This window comes from Ammospiza caudacuta, chromosome 7, assembly GCF_027887145.1.
Source record: "Ammospiza caudacuta isolate bAmmCau1 chromosome 7, bAmmCau1.pri, whole genome shotgun sequence".
Lineage (NCBI taxonomy): Eukaryota > Metazoa > Chordata > Aves > Passeriformes > Passerellidae > Ammospiza > Ammospiza caudacuta.
Window position 1 is genome coordinate 7,175,121 of NC_080599.1, and position 13,686 is coordinate 7,188,806.

Here is a 13,686-nt window from a genome sequence, read left to right on the forward strand (position 1 = left end):
GCCCAAGTCTCACTGCCCATGGCTGGATTTGCAAACTGGGGGCAGCCGTGCACAGCCAGGGGGTTCCATTTCCCCAGTGGGCCATTGTGAAGGGCATGGAGCACATCTGGGAGATGGGTTCTCCATGGACAAAGGTTCCCATCTCCTCATTTTTCCACCTGCTCTTTTAACAACCCCTTCCCCCTTTCAACCAATCCTGCAGCTTGTGGATAGTCTGGTACATTAAAAACCCTGCAGGCAAAGTCACTGTATTTTTCACAGGAACAAAGTAATCTGCATCACAGTATCAGCACACCCTGTAAAAATAGCCAATTCCCTCCCTTCCTCCCTTTTTTATTGTATTTAATCTCCCAAAGTTGACCACTGACATGAGGGTCCTGGCTGATCCTGTCCTGTAGGGTATTTAGTGTTACATCCCTGAGCAGCCAAAGATACCAAATTAGTATTGTCAGCACTATTTCACATTATTCTCATTTTATATGTACATATTTATATAGAAATATAGATATAGATATGTAGATATGTAGATGTAGACATATATATATATAAATCTATAAATATAAACATGAAAGTCTTATTATCCTATAAATATGTATATGGTTATTTATTATATTGGTATTTCACTTGCACAAGTGCATCTGAGCTCAAGATTAAAAGCTTCTTCTGTTGCTCCATGTGGGAGCATTCCAACAAGCATTGTTCCTTCTGAAGGTGCTGTTTCCTATGTACTCTCAACAAATTCACCCTTGTCTGCCCAAACCCACAAGGTCTTTTCCTTTTCCATGTGCAATTTTTGGATGCATTTGAAGCCATCCAGGGGTGCAGCTTCTTTTACCCAACTGCCCCACTGCTCCCACACGGGGCTCTGACCTCAGCCCACTCCAGAGCCAGGGAACTCCAGGGAAGGGCTTCCCAGCTGGGAATTTCTGATGGGACTGATTCCTCACAATTACACTGAACAAGTGACATTTTGTTGGGATGTGGCCAGACTGTGCCAGTTTTGTTTTACCAGTGGGCAAAGTCAGCACCAAAGACACAGACTCCAGCTGAAGGAATCAGTGTCATTTCCTGCATTTCAGAGCAGCAAAGAATCACAAACGGAGCAGCTCAGCAATGCACCAAAGCATCCCCACCAAAGATTGCAGCAGTGATTAAGAAAGATCCAGCAGCATTTACCCTCAGCCTTTACCATCCCCCAGACCCACACAGCAGCTGGGGAAGCTGTCACAGCCAAGGGCTGCAGAGCCACTCCTGGGCACTGGGAATTCCTGCAGGTGCCTCCAGCCCCAGGAGAGGCTCCAACCCCGCTGGGAGAGGGCCCAGCTCTGACAGTGCTGAATGAACAAACTGACAGCACTGCTAGTGGGCAACATCTGCTTTCATCCTCCTCTTGGGTCCCTCCCAAAGCCTGGCCAGGGCTCAAGGAGGAACCAAGGGAGGTGACTTTGACCATACAGCCTCAAATAAGGCCAGATGTCAGATTTCATGGCCTTGTCTGGCTTCTAAATACACAAAGGTCAATACATGACTCACTAATGAGTGGCTACATCTATCACAGGGCTAATGACCATGCATATTTCATTAGGGAGCAGATACAAAGATAACCTTTGCTCGGAAGGTTCATCCAGAGGCCACCTTTGGCTCAGGGCCTGCTGTCCAGGCCTCACTCAGGGCTGGTGTCCAGGCCTTGGCACTTCAGGGACGTGGTTTAGTGCTGGGCTTGGCACTGATGGGTGACCGGCTGCACTGGGTGAGCTCAGAGGGCTTTTCCAACGGAAAGGATTCTGTGATTCCATGATTCTATCCACAGCATTCAGCTGGGGCTATTTTAGCAGCATTACTTTGCTCCAAAAGTTCCCTCTTGCCCAGCTCCTGTGGCCTGAGGCTTCAGCTCCTTCAGCTCCTGGTGCTGAGCTGCTCATGCTGAACGAGACGGCTTGGAGAGAAGAACACAGTCCATGCAATTCCTTCTGGGACACGGAGAGGGGAGGCTGTGCAAACAGGACCATTGTTTGCTGTGGCCTGCTCTCTGCCCTTCACGCCTTTCAGCGCTTTGAACCAGCCAAGAGCCTTCTCCAAGAGTGCAATGGAGCAGCTGTTCCTGCTCCAGGCCTGGCTCTCTCCAGTCTCTGCCCTTGCCTGGTTCTGTCCCTCTTGCTGTGCCCTCTGTTCCCCCAGGGCTCGCTGGCCGCTGCCCAGGACTGTGGCACTGGCACAGATCCAGTGCTCCAGAGCCTCCTTTCTGTGCCCTTGGAGCTGCCTGGGCACAGCAGCCTTTTCCATCTGGAAGCTCCCCATGCACAGGGAGTGCCCAGCTCCGTTCCCTGCACAGCCTCCAGGAGCCCAGGGCTGCCATCTCCAGTCCCTGCTGGCCCTGGGGGCTCCCAGGTGCCTCAGGCTGCTGTGACACCGCTGCACACTGGAGGGAAGAGGGGCAGGGGCTGTGCTCAAAGTCAGCTCCATCTGCTGCTGCTGCTGCTGCTGCTGCTGTGGGGTCATTTGTGCAGCCCTGGCCCAGAATCAGGGATCAGATCCTGCCAGTCTCTTCCAGCCCTGGCTGCTCAGAGTTTGGGCCTTGGAGCCTCAGGTGGCCAAAGGCAGCTGCTGCTGGTCCCTCTGTGTGCCCGTGTTCAGCAGTGCTGCTCCATCAGTCTGTGCCCAGCAATGGGGAAAAGCCTCAGCCCTGTAGGGCCAGGAGCTGCCGGGCTCTGCCTGAGCAGCTCAGCCAGCAGGAAGGGAGCTGCTCCACACGGGAACCATGAGCAACGGACATTCCTTTGATAGGACATGTTTTCTATTGAAAGGAAAAAAAAGGAAAAAAGAAAAATAGGTAAATTGTAAAAGATAAGAGTAAAATCCAAGTGTAAGAGAAAAAACATAACATACAGTTACTGAAAAAATCAAAACATAAATGCCAAGTTACATTCTTTGCATTAAGAGGTAAATGATCTTTTTAAAAAGACAACTCAGTTATTTACATTGTAAATGTGCCGATGGCGTGCATCCATCTTACTGACCTCAGCAGCCTTTTAAAAGATTTTGGGCTTTGTTTCCAAACATTTGAAATTTGTATTTGAAATTGTGGTTGAAGCAAGAGGAAATTGCTTTGTGCCCTTCCAGCTCCAAGCAGGACTGGGAATGGAAACTCTGTCAAAGCCCAAATCCTTTAGAAGATTACCTTCCTTCTCAGCCTGGGAATGAGCTGCACATTCCCTTTGAAACTGTCAGGGATTTCTTAGAGACACAAAGTCCCACTGACATGTTTTTGCCCTGGTTTGGCAGTGCAGAAGGGCAATTCTCCATCCACCAGCTCCAGACTGCACTGCCTCAGGAGCACGGCCCACTCGCCAGCTTTGGCCCACTCGTGGCACTTCTAGAGGAGGAAGAAAGTGCAATTGCACAATTCCAGCCAATCAAGAAGGAAGAATGGGACAGACAGAACACCCTGTGCAGATCCAGGCGTTCAGCCGGGACTGTGGAGAGTTTGGGTCCTTGCTAGTTGCATGTGTGTCCCCAGCTGCAATCTCTGGGCCCTGCAGCAGTGTCTCACTCACCTGCCAAAGCAGAAAGCTCAGGCGCTGTGCTCGCAAGGGGCTCGTCTGATGCAGAGCTGTCAGAGCAATGTGAGGGCAGAGCCAGCCCAGCTGGGCCCAGGGCTGAGCCCAGCAGAGCCCTGGCAGAGCCCAGAGCAGCCTCAGCACCCGCAGAGCCCGGCTGCAAGGAGAGAAAGCAGAAAGTGCCTGTCAGCTGAGGGCTCCCGTGCCCTTGTGCCAAGGCCTGCGGTGCCCAGGCCATGCTGGCTGTGCCCAGAGCTGCCCATCCCTGCTGCCTTTGGCACAGAGCAGGAGGGCAGCACATGTGCCCAGCCTGCAGCCAGCCAGGGCACATCCAGCCCTCAGCAGCTGCCCAGAGCAGGATGCTCCTGTGCTCGCTGCCAGCTCCCAAAAGCTCTGATCCCACCCTGCCAAGCACACAGGGATCCACCTCACGCCAGCCACGGCTGCAAGAAAAGCTGCTCCCAAACCATGGCCTCAGCCTTCTCCAAGGGCACGGCCCATCCACGCCACAGGTGCTCCCCAGCACTTCCCCATCCACACTGGATCACCTGGAACATTTCCTCTGCTAAAACAAACAACACATTATTGAAAAGAGATTAGATGCAAAAAGGGAAAACAAGTAAAACGGTAAAAACTCTTGTCTCTGTAAGGGCCTTGAGGAAGGCCCAACCCCTGCATGCCAGGGAAAAACCCAGCCATGGCTGTGGGAAGCCCACACTTTCTCTCTTCCCCCCTGCACTGTCCCCCAAAATCACAGTGACCCCAAAGCAAACAAGGGCAGTGGAGCAGCCCAAGCCCTTCCTTGCTTGCACAGCAAAGCAGCCCCAGCATGGGTTCTGGAGCCCCACCTCTGCTCCCACCATGGGGGTTTGTTTGTGTCGGGCTGGCTGCCCCAGCCCCAGCCCGGGGCACGGTGGGTGCTGGGGGCTGTTGGCAGGGCCAGGAGCCCACTCCCATTTCGTACCCACCCCAGCCCATGCCCCAGCCCTGCCAAAAGCAGCTGGGCAGCCACTGAAGAATGAGTTGCATCTGCCCCAGCAAAGGGGGAGCCTTTGGTTCCCAGCCAGGCTGGGCCATGCCCAAATCTGGCAGAATTTCCCTGGCTGGGGACTCATCTGCAAATTCCCTGTGGACTTTGGCTTTGAAGAAGGTGCCAGAATCAAAGTGCATCACCTTCAGCCTCCCGTGGCCAGGCTGAGGAAGAGCTTGTCATCCTTGATGTCACCCTCACTGTCTCCAGCAGCAGCAGCAGCAGCAGCAGCAGCAGCAGCAGCAGCATCCCCACCCGGTACAGCTTCTCCAGGGGCTTCTTCTCCTTCCCTGGGGGAAGACCAGGCTCTCAGGGCTCTGCCCAGGGCCCCAGCTGTCAGGGAACCACGACAAGCAAAACCAGATGGGATGGATACTCCAGGGACCTGGAGAACCATTCCCAGCAACTGGGAAAATCCTAGGAGCTCCATTCACCCATAGATGCGGTCTCCAAATTTGCCCCAAAATTGTGTCCAGCTTTTAGAGGCAATAAAAGAGCAAGTCCAAGTGACTTGATGACATTTTTAGCCCAGAAAGCCCTGCTGCTGATGGCACACTTGACAATCAGCAGGGGACACAGCTAGGCCAAAGCCCAGACCCTAGCTGGGAGGCTTTCTCCTCAAATACCCTTCAAACAAACCTCCATGCAAGTCACTTGGGAAAGTTTCTTCCAATGATCCATTTCTGGCACATATCTACACAGGCTTATGTGAAAGATTCTACAACTGCTCTGGAGTCAAAGAGGCAGCACTAAGGGTCCTTGTCATCTCTTTGTAGCTAAATCCCACTCTGCAGGAGTTGAAGGAGTTTGGAACGAGCTAGAGAGCACACCTCTCAGTTTTTTACATGATGCCATTGCATTTTCTTCACTTCTACACAGACAGGAAGGGTGAGTTTGGCTCACATCTCCACCGCATGGCTCACAGGGCCGCAAGACTTGTAGTTACAAGAGCTTTGAAGGATTTCTTGGCCAAGAAGACACGGCCAACAAAGATATTTGTGGTTTGGAGCCAACCCTTCAATATTTCGTCTTAGGGACTCATGCTACAGTGTAAGCTTCCTTAGCCAATCATGCTATGACACACAAACCTACAGCACTGCATCCTAAGGTTCTTGTTTTCCATTGTAACTACTTTTATTTTTTCTAGATCTTGGACTCTAAAACTCTGAACTTTCCTCCACTTCAACATTCCTCCCCGTGTCTCTGCTAGAAACTAGAAATCTGCATTCTCGCTTCTAGCACCTAAGTTTGGAAGCCCTTTCCAAGGTCTCAGATCAAATCCTGTGCTTAATTCTAAGCTTTGCTGACAAGACCAAAGGTCTGAGATTTCCCTGCATTTGGGTTTCCCACAACACCGATGATGTTAGTTCCACAGTGCCCGGGATCCCTCTTGCAAGTCAACTCTGTCAGGACCAAGGCGGCTGCCAGGGGGCTGCTTGTGGCCTCTGACAGCCCATTGCCCAGGGCTTGCCAGCGCCCCAGCCCCTCAGGGGCTGCCCCAGCCCGGCCAAGCTGCCCGGCAGCAGCGCCGCAGCCCCACAGCAGCTCCAGAGCAGCCCCATCCAGAGGCACCTGGGAGCCCTCAGCAAGGCAGCCAGCAGCACACGGGCAGGAGGACACGGATGGCGCTTCCTGCCTGGCACAGGGCTTGTGGCCATCTCCAGGCACCGCTCTCACAGGGATCCCCGCAGCCCCGGCCCCTGCCCAGCCGCTCGGTGGGCAGCACAAAGGCTTCAGCAGAACCACCACAGGACAAGGGGCTTCTGGCCATTTCCCCTGGGCCGCTGCACGCCTGGGCAGCTGGCTGAGCACAAGCAACCTTTTCCCCCTTTCAGGGCCTCAGGACCCCTCAGCCTGCTGTGCTGCTGAGCACAAGCACCCTTTTCACCCTTTCCTGCCTCTTGCCCTGCAGACCCTGGGCAGCAAAGAAAAGCTCCTGGCAGTCTGTGTATCATAATACATTCTATAATTATTTACAGTAATCTATAATCTATAATAATATATATAATTATATATACCCTATAATTTATTTATTTTCAATATAGATAAAACAATGAAAAGAAGAACAGAAAAATATTAAAGAAAAGGAAAATTACCCCTGGCTCAGGTTGCCCCAGCAAAGACAGCCTCCAGGATCAGCTCTTCTCCTAAGTCTTCTGGCAGCACAGCCAGCCGAGCCCCGACAGACGAGGCCGGGCCCTCCATGCCCTGTGCAGCTGATCTTGCAGCCTCTGGATGGTGGAATATCGCCCACGCTGTATTTCCCCCAGGACATGCAGTGTTTCAAGTGCCAGCTGCGACACGGCACTGCTCCTGTCCTCCGTCAGGCGTTCCAGGGCTGCAAGAGAGAGGAACAGAGGCACGGTCAGAGCCAGATCTGCGGGGAGCCCAGGAGAGCCCCCTGCAAGGGCCATCCCAGCCGGCTCTTGCCATGGCCAGGAGGGAGCAGGGAGCAAGGGGATCAGCCCGAAGCTGCTGGCCACCAATGGCCCACGGGGCCCTGAAAGCTCCGTGTGCTCTGCCCATGGGAGCAGAGCCCTCCGCAGCCGGGGCAGGGCTTGCAGCTGCCCCCTCCAGCCCCCACGGTCAGTCCGCTGCCCTCAATCACTCACCAGTGCAGATCAGCTGGAGCTCTTGCTGCTGCCCCCTCAGGTGCCGCCCGGCCATGCCTGTGAACACAGAGCCTGTCACGGCCCCAGCGGCACAGCTCCCTGCCAGCGGCGCTGCCGGCGCTGTGGCCACGCGGGCTGCTGGCCCGGCAGGGCTCAGCCCGGCCCTTGCCGCACGCTGCCGCCCCAGGGCACGGCTGCCAGAGGGCGGCAGCAGCAATGCCCAGGCCAGGCGGGGCTCCACGGCGCCCCAGGGCACGGCTGGCGCTGCCGGGGCAGCAGGCGGGGCTGGGGCCGAGCTGCGGCGGGCCGGGGAGGGGAGGGGCAGCCCGGGCTCGGGACTCACCCATGAACCTGATGGCCGCCGCTCGCAGGGGCTCCTGTGGGCTCTCCAGGTAGCGCAGGACCCAGCGCAGGTGCTCGGCCGCTCGGCTCCTGTCCTCTGCCAGCTGCAGAGAGCGGCAGGAGGGAAGGGTTGGTGCGGGCTCAGCCCCTGGGCCGGGTGCTGCCTGCGCCCAGCCCCGGCTTCCCCTGCCCGCACAGCCCTGAGGCTCGGCCAGGGCTCCCGAGAGGAGGGGGCAGAGGGCCGCCTGCTGCCCGGGGAGCCGCGGTGCCGGCCCGCCCCGCAGCCCCGCCGGGCCAGGGCTCCATGGGCACCCGGCTCGGGCGCACGGGAGCCTGGAGAAGAGCCCGCGGGGCCTCTGGCTGCAGCAGCGGGCAGGGGCACAGCTGACAGCCCTGCACACTGAGCACCGCCCTCAGGGCCTTCTCCAGGGTGAGGCTGGGGCATGCCGGCCCTCCTTACCAGGAGCTCAGTGAACTTGGAGAGTTTCTCTTTCTTCACAGTTTTTTCAAGAGCTTTCCTTTTCAGGAACTTGACTGCACAAAGCAGCGTTTCCCGAGAAGTCTGGAGAGCAGCAGAGATGCGGACATGGCCCCAGAGCCCAGGGCACAGGAGCCGCAGCCTGGAGGAGGCTGCAGTCCAGCAGGCGCAGGGCAGGAAGCAGCCGAGCCCCCTGCCAGGGGGACAGCAGCAGCCCATGAGTCCTCACCTGTGCCACACGCAGATTCTCATCATGGCAGTGGAAGAGCAGTGGGAGCAGGCTCTGCCACACTTGTGTCATCAGGGGCTTTTTTCCTTCTTCTTCTAATGCAGAAATCAAGGTGTGAAAGACAATCATGGAGAACTGCTGCACCTGGCTATCACCCTGTAGAACAGGAAGGCAGCAAGAGCTCAGCATCAGCTGGTTCTGGCCCACATTGGCACAGGCCTGCATCTGCACGGGGCACCAAGTGTCCAGGCAGCAGCCAGTGGCCGTGGCTGGGGGCACAGAGCCTTACGTGGTCAAAGAGTGGCAGGAACACCTTAGCCAAATGCAGGGCAATGGGACTGGGTATGCGGGCACCGTTATCCAGGAACAGATAGCCCAGTAGCATGGTGGTCATCCTGAGCCGCAGGAGCTCCACGAGCCTTTTGGTCAGGCTCCACATTCTTTCGGCCTGTGTGGAACACGACTTTGTGAAAGGCCACCCTGCTGCCGCAGGGCCCAGAGGCCAAAGGCCTGTCCTGAAGCACTGGGGCAGCTGAAGCGGGAGGCAGGAGAGCTGGGAGCAACTGCCACAGCGCCCGAAGGCCAGGCAAGGCCAAGCGACTGCGTTGCCCAGCCCCACGCTGCCTGCACGGCTTCAGCCACTGCCCCCTTCTCACCAGCGGGGAATGGTCCCTGAGCGGGAGAAGGGCCCTGAGCAGCTGGCTGCCAATGTCTGCGCGGTCTCTCTGCAGGTGCCATGACAAGACAAGATCCATGATGCTGTCCCTGCATTCCCTCAAGTCCAGGCACTCGAGGACCTGCAAGACACAGGGCAGTGACGGGGGAGCCGGCCGGCAGGAGCCCGGAGCCGCACGGGGCTGAGCCCAGGCAGCAGCACAGAGCACGGGCACCGTCCCAGGTGGCTGCGGCAACAAGAGGGCAGAGAGCTGGGAGGCAGCTCAGCCAGGTCATGCTGGCCTTGAGGCTCACCTCCACAAGGAATGCCAGGGCAGGGAAATCCCAGTATGGCATCTCTTTGCTGAGCATCTCAAGGAGGCAGCATAAGATCCTTTTACACAAGGGCCTGGATGCATGGCGCATCTCCCTGGAAGGTGGAAAGTGTCACTAAGACCTTGAGCCGGGGCGGGGGGGGGGGGGAAGCCTCTCCCAGCACTGACTCACATGGTTCTTGTCCTTCCCCACCACCCACTGCCAGGGGACCTGGGCCCTTTGAGGTGTGGCCGCTCCTGGGCACCCCCTTTCCCAGCCTTTTCCAGTCTGCTTTGCTGTCGCTCATCCCTTTGGCCCACAGCCACGGGGACTGTGTGGGACAGCCCGGGCACAGGGCACAAATGCCAGGAGCAATGAGGAGAAGGGGGTGTCTCACCCGGCCAGCAGAGCCACGGCAGAGTGATGGGTATCAACACAGAGCAGCGTGTCCCAGCCACGCTTGCCTTCCATTGACATCACCACCTGCTCACACTGGAGAAGGCAGAGCAGGGACTGCAGGGTCTGCACTGCAAACCTGTGTGCACAGCAAAGCCCAAGTCACACTGGGAGCACTGGCTCCTTCGCAGGCCATGTGGCAGGGACAGGAGGAGTGGCATGGAGCACCTGTTGGGGCTGGTGGCAAGGCCGTGCTCTTCCTGGCATCGCTTCCAGAAGGTATCAACCTCCTCTGGCATCTCTTCTGTGCTGAAGAACACTTGGAAGAGCAGATGCACAAACAGGTGGGGGAAATGCGGAGCCACTATTCTTGGGACAGGGGCCTCCTGAAGGATCTTCCACATCACCACGGTTGCCTGCAAGGGACAAAGCCCCCCGAGACAGCACTCAGTGCCGAGGTGTCCGTGTGGTGGGGCCCAAGCTTAGCAGGGAGAGGCCCCGAGAGACCTTGGCAGGCGGAGCACAGGGCCTGGTGGGCCTGAAGCTGCCCCTGGGCCAGGTTTCAGGCCAGCGCCTGAGGCAGGGAGATGCAGTGGGGGAAGGAGGAAGGAGAGCTGCTGGAGAGGGAGCCTTGGGGCCAGCAAAGGCCAGTGTCAGAAACTCACAGCCAGGCCAAAGACACCCGTTTTGTCCCTATCAGAGGTGCACATGCTGTGCTCTGGCCAGCTCCCCAGCACATCCAGGAGTATCAGCTGCACTGGCTCTGCAGTCCTGAGCGAGCCCATGATGGTCTTCCACATGGTCAAAGCAGCTCTGTAGGGTTAGAGCTCTGTCTCAGGGGCGGTCTCAGACACAGCACCGTGGCCTGGGCATCCCCAGGGGCCCAGCTGACCACAGGCTCTGCCTCTGCCCACTGCCCTGTGGGGACAGGGCCCTTAGGGGCAGCAAGGCAGCATGGCAGCAGGCTCGGGGGCTGACGTGCCAGGGCTGGGAAAGACAGCAGCCAGAGGGCCCTGGAACTCAGACACCTGGGACAGGTGGTACAGGCTGATGGGCTGGGAAGGCCTGAGCCTTCTGGGCAGGTGGGCCCCATACCTGTCACAGGACGGGGCCACACGCAGGAGCGTCACGACTGCGTCACCCGGGTGTGCTGCGGTGAGATCCAGCAGGGCCTTGTCCAGCCTGTGCTCGGCAGAATCATTGGCCATGAGCCAGCGGTGAATGTACCTCACCATGGCGGGCACCTGGAGAAGGCACGGGGAGACTTGGAAAGCTGCTAGAGGGAACAATGTCCCCAGGGTCCCCAGAGAAGTCCTTCCCTTCCCAGCGCACTGCCATGGCCTCAAAGGCTCCCAGGGACCACCAGGCGTTGCTGGGGAATGCACAGGACTCATGGGGGAATTGAAGCCTGGCCCCAGCTGCTTACTTGTTCTGGCCTGGCAACACCCTTCTCCAGGAGCAAATCCAGCAGGGCGGCACTGGTCTCATGATTGAGGAGCTCTGAGCGAGCTCTGAGCCCAGTGCCCATGGTGCTGGTCTCTTCCTGCCAAATGCTCCTGATGAAATCGCAAACGAGCTGTAGGAGAAGGGCAAGAAGCCGGGGATGTTGCATGGAGTGCTGCACACACGGTGCTGGGCTGAGCATGGACAGCAGGCCCAGCCCAGGTGGGGGTGGCTGCAGGTACCTGCGCTGTGCTGCAGAAGCGGCCACGTCTGCGCTCCTGCTCCTGTGTGCGCTCCAGGGCTGCATCTGGCAAAGAGCGAGCGCAGCCAGAGCTGAGGGGCTGCGGGAGAGGCCAGAGAACACAGCCCAGACCTGCACTCCCCAGGCAGGGAGAGCCCCGGGACGCCCCAGGGGATGGAGCATGGCCCCTGCGGGGTGTCTGCCCAGCCCCTCTTCCATCCTGTCCATGGGCATTTTCCCAGGGGATGGGATGGGATGGGATGGCATGGCATGGGGCCAAGGTGGCTGCAGGCTCCAGTCCTGCAGCCCAGCTCTGCCACTCACCCTCCTGCGGTGGATGGAACGGCACCGCCTCTTCATTCTCCTGTGCTGGAGCAGCTCCAGGGCCTTCTTCCTCCTCCTCCTCCTCCTCCTCCACAGTGGCCAGCTTGGGCACTCTCGAGGCTCTCTGGCGCCCCAGCACCGAACGCAGCCGGTGCCGCTCCTGCAGGGCCTCCTGCGCCGTCCCTGCGGGCGGGACGCGGCGGTCAGCGCTCGGCCCGGGGCCAGCGACGGCCCCCGAGCGCCCCTCACCCGCCCCGGGCCGGCCATGCCCGGGTGTTCGATCCCGGGAACGCGGCACGGGAGGCTCGGGGCCGGCGGCCGCGCTGCCGAGCGACGGAGCTCGAGCCGGGGAAGCCGCAGCGGAGGCGGCGGGAGCGGCCGCGCCGCATGTGTCCTCCGCGAGCCCCGGGAAGAGCCGGGGCCGGGGCCGGGACTGGACCCTGCCTCGGGCCCGGGGCCGGGCTCGGGCCAGGCGGAGCCGAAGGGCGGCGATGCCGCCCCCGCACCAGGCACTGATGCCCGCCCAGCAGCGCCACCGCCAGTACGGCCAGAGCCGGGCGGAGGCGAGACCGCGGCGGGACGGCCGGGGCCGGGCACGGGGCAGCCCCGCCCGGGGCCGGGGGCGGGCCGGGGGCATGGCCCGGCCCGGAAGGGGAGAGGGGGGCGGGGAGAGGAGAGGGACGCCGGACTCGGGACACCGGGAGAAGGGTTCCCGACAGCGGGAAAGGGAGAGAGAGAGAAAGAAAGGGACAAAGAGAAAGAGGAAGAAAAATAGGAGAAAGCGTGTTTTAAACTGTCTGCTTAGCTGCTCTCGCCGCTGCTGCTGCCGCCGCTGCTGCTGCTGCCGCTGCCGCCGCTGCAACTGAAGCACCGGGGCCGTTCGTCCCCGTGTCTGTTCCCCGCTCGCCCCACGAGCCCCACGTTCGAGCCCCGCGCGCCCCGGGGACAGCCCCTCCGTCTGCCCAAACACGGGAACTTTGCAGCCTTGAGCCCGGATGCAGAGCCCTGACTCCTGCGCACTGGCACAGCCATCCCCTCGCTCGCTGCTGTGCATTGTCCTTGCTGAGGGGCAAACACTGTCGGGCCACCTTCCCTTGGGGTAGGATTCCTACCTGAGCCCAGCACTGCACTGACATCTCCAGTGTTGCTTTCCAGTAAAAACAGGGGAAGGAAAACTGTGTGTGGCTCATGGGATTTTAGACCATCTAAAAATCACTAAGTCAATGATCTCAGAGGTGAGGTGCACCTGGAATTACTGGGATGCAACATGGAAAAGGGGAGCATAGAAATAGAGGGAAACATCTTGGATTGTTTCTTTCATTTTCATTTCCCTTCTGGAAAGCTGTTTCAGTTTTCCAGGAATCTTCTCCTGTCTGCTCTTCCCAAGAATCTCTCATGGAGAGCAAGGTCAAGCTTCTGTCACAAGACTTTCCACCAGGAAATTCCGCCACTGATGAAATTTTCATTGTGACTGTGCTGGTTTAGGGCAAATTTTGGGAGGAAACCTCCAAAAGGGGTCCATCTAGAAAGCAAGTTCAAGCGGCCCCTCCCCCTACTAGTTCAGGAAAAGACCTCCCTTGAGAAAAGTGAAAAATCCCCACTTTATTTCACAAGTAAAGTAATCACAAGCATGAAAAATGAATAATATTAAATAAAACCTCTGACAGTGCTGAAGAGATGGCAAATTCAGAAAGTCCTTTTTGTGGGTTGTAGTTGGCTCACTTGGTCTCTTCTAAGTCCCTCTGGTTCTGGAATGCAGCGTCCCAGAGCTCAGTGGGCCAGAAGTGTGAGCTGCTGCCGGTGTTTTTCTGGGTTTTCATTCCAGAGCAGGTTTAAACAATTCCAAGAAAAAGGAAAGCCACAGTCTGAGGAACTTCTCTGCCTAAGCTAGCTAAAACCAAATTGCTGGACCTGGGCTGTGAAGGCATCGGGAAATTTCCAAATCTGGGCACTGGCGGTCCCAGCAAACACCAGAGCTGGATGGTGCTGGAGCCAGAACCTGCAAATATCAAAATTATGGCTTTCTGTGCCAGCAAGTCACTGGACTTGGGCTGTGCTGGCACCA

The 13,686-nt window shown here is 58.0% G+C and overlaps 1 long non-coding RNA gene and 1 pseudogene across 1 annotated transcript; one reads left to right on the forward strand and one right to left on the reverse strand.

Moving 5' to 3' along the window:
• The window catches only part of LOC131559613 (zinc finger protein 850-like), a 331,042-nt pseudogene that overhangs the window by 16,602 nt on the left and 300,754 nt on the right, over positions 1-13,686 (forward strand).
• LOC131559868 (uncharacterized) lies at positions 9,960-10,786 on the reverse strand. The gene is made up of 3 exons (XR_009274929.1): positions 10,709-10,786; positions 10,279-10,426; positions 9,960-10,029 (listed from the first exon to the last, which is right to left on the reverse strand). It is a non-coding gene; the product is annotated as an uncharacterized LOC131559868 (long non-coding RNA).